This window comes from Nanorana parkeri, unplaced genomic scaffold, assembly GCF_000935625.1.
Source record: "Nanorana parkeri isolate BGI_ZX_2015 unplaced genomic scaffold, ASM93562v1 scaffold1371, whole genome shotgun sequence".
In the NCBI taxonomy this organism is placed as follows: Eukaryota; Metazoa; Chordata; class Amphibia; order Anura; family Dicroglossidae; genus Nanorana; species Nanorana parkeri.
In genome coordinates this window covers 32,070-39,257 of record NW_017307639.1, presented here as the reverse complement: position 1 = coordinate 39,257, position 7,188 = coordinate 32,070, and the positions used below count along the sequence as shown (strand labels likewise).

The following is a 7,188-nucleotide window of genomic DNA, read 5'->3' as shown; positions in this document are numbered from 1 at the left end:
TAATGTGCATTGCAGTAAGCGATCCCATTCATTTTAAGTGGGGCTGCCAATGCACCACAATGGACAAAAAAAATTAAATTCAGCATTTTTTCCAAAGCAGTGCACCACAACATGCAGTGGTGCATCACTGCGTGTTGTACTGTACTGCAGGGCATGTGTGTCAACAAATATTACCACAATGTCAAAACGAATAGCACCACAACATGTTTAAAGCATGTAACTTGCATTAATGTATATGTTACAATAACACCCCACACTGGAGAGGTGTAAAAATTCCCTTATGGGAATTGATCAAAGGGCAAGGTTGGCCAACCAACTGCCTAAAACATTAGTGGCATCAGTATTATTTGTAGCGGCAGTGTGGAGGTATTTTATTTAATTCTTTATCATGAATGTCTAATTTTTATTATATTTGTGTGCAAAACATGAATAATAGAGCTTTCCCCTTTTTTTTTCTCCCTGTTTTTGGGTGGAAAGGCTGCTTTAACTGAACATTCATAGGATTTTTAAGTGATTATCTGTTTTATCCGCATCTCATGACTTTTTAGCAATAATTAGATACATTGTGCTGAAATCTATCAAATCTCTATGGGTCACTTAAAGAATTATTTCCTGAAATAGTAGATCCTCACCCTACCCCCACCACATCACACGTGTCGGCTGTGCAATTATGGATGCTGCTGAATTGTATTTGAACCCTGTCCCCAGGATTCTGAGCAAGCATGTATTTGTAGTTAATATCTAACATGGTCTCCTCTCCCCTTTGAACAGATTATTGCAGCGTATGCAGAACTGCCTGCAAATACCTGCCTATTTCAGAAAATGTGAGTATGGATGCCAATGACCCTGCAGGATCATTTTTTTTTTTTCAAAAAGTTCAATTGAGATTTTCGATAAACTGTTGTTTTGAATGTGGGCTGCGGTTAAAGCACTTTGGTGCTTAGTAAGACATTTGACTTACATTTGAATATAGAACTATAACTTGCAGTGGCGTAACAATAGCCATAGCAGCCCATGCAGCTGCTATTGGGCCTGTGATAGGAGGGGGCCCCATTAAGGAAAGCTTCCAGTATAGAAGGGCTGAAGTCAGAGCTCAGGATGGTCTAGTCAAAGATCCCCCCCTCTGTGCAGTAAGGAGCATTTGCTCATGTGTCTTAGCAGTGCAGAATGATTGCCCTCTGAACCTCTACTGCAGACTGATATTAACCCTGTATGCCTAACACAGCCACAAATCCCAGAGTTTCATATCTGTAAAACCTTATAGGGGGCTGAGGTTTGTGGTTCTACAAAAAAGTTTAATGAAGATAGAGTTTAAAAGTTTGTATCAGAGTTGAAGAGCAAGTGTGTCCAAACGCGTTAATCATTTTATCATAAAACAGAATATCTTTCTGGTTATCAATATTAGTGCTTCTATAACTTTTACCCCCAGCACTGCTCCTTGGCAGTGTACTGACTATGCTGACAGCTATCCTGCTTGGGGATGGTTCGCCGGTTCGATTCGAACATGAGTTCGAAGTGAACATCGGCCGTTCGAGCGTTCGCAGGTTTGAAAAGAAAAGAGAGAATGTGCTTTTTACTAATAATGGAGTACTGACTGTTCGTGGGATTGACTATATAGAAAATAAAGGTTTATTTCCACAAAGCAAGTCTAATAGAATGAAGGATATAATCTGATTTGTTGCAATAGATTACATATTATTTTTTTATTTCATTATCATAAATACTGATAAGAGGATCATTTTGCCCAAACTGGGTTTCTCCCTAGCAATCTGCAACAGTTCGATATTCATCCTCCTGAGAACCCATGCTCTGGTAACATAGAATGCAGAGGTAAAATGGACCTCTTTGCAAATTAACTGTAATTATTCCACCTAGTCATTATTTAGGAACATGAAATAAAAGAAGTTTTCTTTTTGTTCATACACTTTGATGTATAAAGCATACTTAAATTAGCTTATAGATAGTATCTGCACTATTATATAATATACAAAGGGCAATGATTAACCATCAAGCTCTCCAAGCTCATTTGGAACACTTTCTGCATATTGGTCTCTTATTAACCATCAGACATACAAATTCTCTCTTGGTTAATTTCTATTCTTATCAATATTGGCTGAGCCCATAACTCACCCACTGCTTTTCAGTTGCAGGTGAACACATACCAATGTAAAGGGTTTAAAATGTGCCACACACACAGAATTCTCGATCAAGGGACAACATGTTGAGAGAGACCCAGTTTCCTGATTACAATCAAAACTATGTTAACAGATTTATGTTCCTATCCTGTGCAAAATGTTACCAACCAAATATGCAAGTTACATTACATACTGTATCTTTAACAGATACTTTCTGAAACTTTTTGTATCTATATCTATTCTGTAAAAGGGTTGCTCAAATATACTGTAGGGTGACTAACAGCTGAAGAGGCACAAACAATAAGTCATCAATGTGAGTTGATATTAAATTAATGATCAAGCAGATAAGCAGCATGGATCTGTTTTTTTTTCTTGGATGTTTGTTATTTGTAAACACTGTAATTTTTCCCTAATTGGGCAAAGTGGCAATGTCTCTTTAACAAGCCTCAATGCACAAAAAAGGCACCTACACTATTTTTGGGAAACACAGTACACCATAATGCTAATTGCATTCATATTTGAGTGCCAAAGGGCAGGGTCATTTCATTATATACAATATGTGCTAGCGTGTCATTTAGAATGAATGTATAGTCATTTCAGAACAAGTGTCCCCCAAGAGATGCTGATTCTAACCTATAACTCATAATTCCTATAACTTTCAGTGGCTATTCTCTGCCATCATCCTTGTAATACTGCTATACAATATGTAGTATTATATATATAGTTTCATATTTATGATTTCCTTTATATTTTTTTATATTTGTAGCTCAAGTCTCAAGAGAAGATATATTTTAGAAACCCTAAAGACACTGTGCTGAAATACTTTAACAGTATTGCACAGGTGAGTGTATTAAAGTGCACCTATTATATCTACCAAAGTGCATGAACAAACATATGATTGCACATATACAGATACCCTGTGGTGTCAGCAAGTACTTTTTGTCTTCCTTTCCTTTATGCCTATGGAGGACCTTGAATCAGAGTCAAATAATTTATTTCTATCAGGGGCCTGTCACACCATATCCAGTGCGCTCCGGTGCGGTTCTAACCAGGAACCCACTGGATCACATAGATCAAGCCAGGTCGCGTTCTGGGGCGGGAGGGGGCATGCCATCTATGTCAATGGCACCGCAGACACACCCCTGCCCGCTGTGCGATCGCCCACACCGGAACCGCTAGGTACAGGAACGCCCTCCGTTCGGTAACAGTGCGATTGAAAAAAATGCTGCATGTACAATTTTTTCAGATGGCACTGCACCCGAATAGAGGGCATATCTGTACCCAGTGTCCCGTTGCGGGCACGCGCACTGTGGGTTGGGGGCATGTCTGTGGTGCCATTGACGTGAATGGCCCCGCCACGCCCTCTCAAGTTAACAGATAGTGCTCCTACAAGATACACTGGTCTCCTTGAGAGAGATGGGAAAGGTATTGAAGTACTCAGGCCCACTATCTTCAATAATGCTCTCAACATCCTCTCCTGTCTCCCCTCAGGGCACACAGTCTCTAGCCTTTAACCTCCATTTCAAAGGAGCATATTCAACCTCCCAAATGTTTTGGACTCCCATAGATCATTTCCATTCTCTGTGTTCCAATAGAATTGTAGCATCCCTGACACGCACTTCTTACAATATGTACATATGAGACTTTTTTTTACTTCTATGCTGGGCTGCAACCCTACACTACAACCACAATTGGGCCTGGCATTGATACTAGAAACACCCTCTGGAAAATGTAACCTGTCCTGGTTTTACCAAACGCTGCAGGAGGCTACATGTACACACCCTGCACTATCAGCATATGTTAGTGGCTATCTCCAAAGTACTTCAAAGTTACGCAGGCCTTTAATATCCTCTCTAAATCTTCTTCACCCATATGGCTCTCCTCCTGCCCTAAATGTCATATCGAATCACCTAACCTTACAGAGCTATAGTGGCAATGCCCAGTTATAGAGACCTACTGGTGGGACACTATCTCCTATATGAATTAAATAACTGGGTTCACTAGGCTGCTATGCCCATTGATTTGTCTACTGCATCGCATTAGAGATTTAAAAGAGGGGGTGTGTAGAGATCTGACTAGATGGGAGATCATATGTTTATTGGGGGTGAGGAAAATCATAACGCAATGGATTCAACCATGTTACCCCAATCTAGAGGAGTTGAAGTCAATAATATTTAGGCTCATGCTGCTAGATAACACAAACACTATGAGAAATAAACTAATATACAGGAAAGATGTTTTTGAAACTTGGTCTTGTTATTTGCAAGCGGAACTGATGGGAACCAACTTAACATGGTACAACATAGAAAAATGAAGGGGTACCCTGGAATGGTTAGAAATGTTCTGATAAACTATCCTTGGCCTCAATGCACATAGGAACATTCAAGGAATAGTCCAGCATGGGGATAGCCAACCTATCTTTAAAGTGTATCATTAAAGTGTAACAATAATTTTTTTTAAATCTTACCTTTTAGATCTCTCTAGTTTGCAGGCCTGTCCTAATACTGTAAATATTGCTCTTAGCTCACCATATTTAGCCTATTGTCATTCTGAAAAGGTGAACATTTTGAAACAAATCTGAAGCTCTGTATTTGACAGCTGTACCAATATCCCATGTATGCTGTTTTTATGTCCGTTTACTGTGTAACAACTGTAATGTCATCTTGGTGCTAAACACAATAAAGAAATTCAGGCTTAAAAAAAAACATGATTTAAAAAACATGATTTATAAGGTGTGCAAGGTGTAATGTGGGGTAATCTTATTTAGTGCAAGTAGACATGGACATTTTGGAATTTGCACTGTTCAATAACAGACACACTTTGCAAATGTATTAACAATATTGCTTTGTTGCTGAAAACCCAGTGCCTGTAGATCCTAACATGGGGTTTTTAATTAGAAAATACATTTAAAATAATTCCCTGATTCCTAACCTCAACCTAATCTTTAAGATGACTCTGACATTTAACAACCTCAAAATAACCTCCCTCCTAAACTAAACGTAAGCCTTAACTCGTGTCTGCATCACAGGTTTGTGATTTAGTGTAAAGTGTCCCACAAACCTATTCTGAAAGTAATGGGGATTCGATACACCACAGCACGGGGGAAAAGGCATTTGCTTATTACTTTTAACAGAATATTGTCATTTCTTTCGACTTTGGCATGCTATTTTAAAAAAGGCATCTCAAGCACTACAAATTATGAGAATACAGAACAATGTAACAATGCTAATTGATTTTCATTTGTTAAATTGGGATAACACCTATTTTATATTTGTGACATGTTTCTCAATCACATAGCAAAAATTAAAAAACAAATAATTGCTGCTTACATAAAACTCGCTCAATTACCAAACAACAGTTTTTCTTGGTACTGAGTTTTCCTCTGGAATGTAAGAGGTAGGGAGGGAAATGTTTACAATGTGTAACCCTGTCTGTACTGTTCTTGCAAATCTTGTTTTCAGTTGAAAACTAGGTCTACACATTCTGTCCTAAAAAGGGTTAAAGATCTAGAACCTTGGCTTCTTTCATTGTATGTTGATTAGGGGGTGCTCAGTCTGTCTATTAGAACAGACAGAGTTTCCTGTTACTGAAACTGAGAGAAGAGCTTGGGAAGGCCAAAAAATAGAGATCTTAAATGTAAAAAGGTAAGAATTTAAAAAAAAAAATACTTTTTAGATATGCTCTGTGAACAGCACACATAAACTTGTAGAGGGGTTGTCTCAATTGTGCCTGCCCAAGTGCAAATACACCTTAATTTTATAGTTTAGTCTAAACAAATACATACTTTTGCATTTAGTGGTATGGAACATTGTCTTGGATAGCTTTGTTTACATCGGAATCTTTTACTTATTCTTGTCTTTTACAATTTACATAGGCATGGTGTTTCCAGAAACAACAGCATGAATTGCATGTGGCATCCTACAAGCAATATATAACTAACAACCAGAATGCTTTTAAAGAGGCTCTTTTGAAGATCAACACCATAGAAAAGTATTTTCTTATTTTGGGGTTTTTAAAGGTTTATTTTAAAGGGCATGTTAACCACTTCCGGGCCGCAATACGTCTATATAAGGTGGCCCGCAGAAGTGGTTAAAACAAGAACACGGCTGCTGCAGCCATGTTCTTGGTGTAATTTTAAACAGTCATCGATGGCTATTAATGTACAAGCGATCTGTCGTCTATACAGCCGGCAGATTGTTTATACCGTGTGGCGCTGTCCCCTCCCCCCTGCCTTTCCTGCCAGGGCCGCCATCGGCTTCCTCGGGCTCCGCTATCCCCGTGCGGCACCCGGGACCGGCTCGGTGGGTCTCCCCGCAACAATCGGAGAGAGATTCAGCGGCTTCCAGCCGCTCATTTCTCCTCCAATCACTGGACCCGGAGGTGATGTGTATTACATCACTTCCGGTGTCACTATTTACATTCTCCTGCTGTTAGAGCCAGGAGAAGAAGCTGGGGAAGCAGATCTCTGCTTCCTCAGCTTCTTTGGGGTCCTAAGGTGAAATTAGGGATGCACATGCACACATACGCACGCACATACACACGCAAACACGCGTCGGTCTGCCTACGTGTGAAAATGACAATTGCAATACACATTTAACATATCGCCACGAACATCGGAGTGAGATCAATTATTCTAGAGCCATTAATCACTGTTAGCACTAAACTGATGACCGATAAAAGCGTTTAAAGTGTTTGTGAACTTTTGGGTATTTAAGTTTTCTGCGGCTTTGAGGCTTGACATGTTTGGTATCTATTTACCTGACGTGACCCCCATCTTTCATATTTTACAAAAAACGTGGGCATTATATTATGTTTCTGTGCACTAAATTTTAATTTAGTTTATTTTATCCTAAAAATACTGGTTTTATAAACATTTGTGCAAATATCGTGTGACACAAATATTGTCTACAGGGCCTCAGCTTTCAGAACATATATCATTGTTTGGGGGTTTGAAGCTGTTTTCTAGCCAAAAATGTATATTTTATCATGTGTGCGCAAATAGTAAGATAATGCTCCGGACAGCAAGTGGTTAAGGCATTACCCACATTTAATC

General features: G+C 39.1%; 1 long non-coding RNA gene across 1 annotated transcript; it reads left to right on the top strand.

Moving 5' to 3' along the window:
- Positions 1-769: 769 nt before the first annotated feature.
- Positions 770-6,110, top strand: LOC108797956. Its single transcript, XR_001941917.1, has 3 exons — positions 770-824; positions 2,902-2,976; positions 6,010-6,110. It is a non-coding gene; the product is annotated as an uncharacterized LOC108797956 (long non-coding RNA).
- The last annotated feature ends 1,078 nt before the right edge of the window (positions 6,111-7,188 follow it).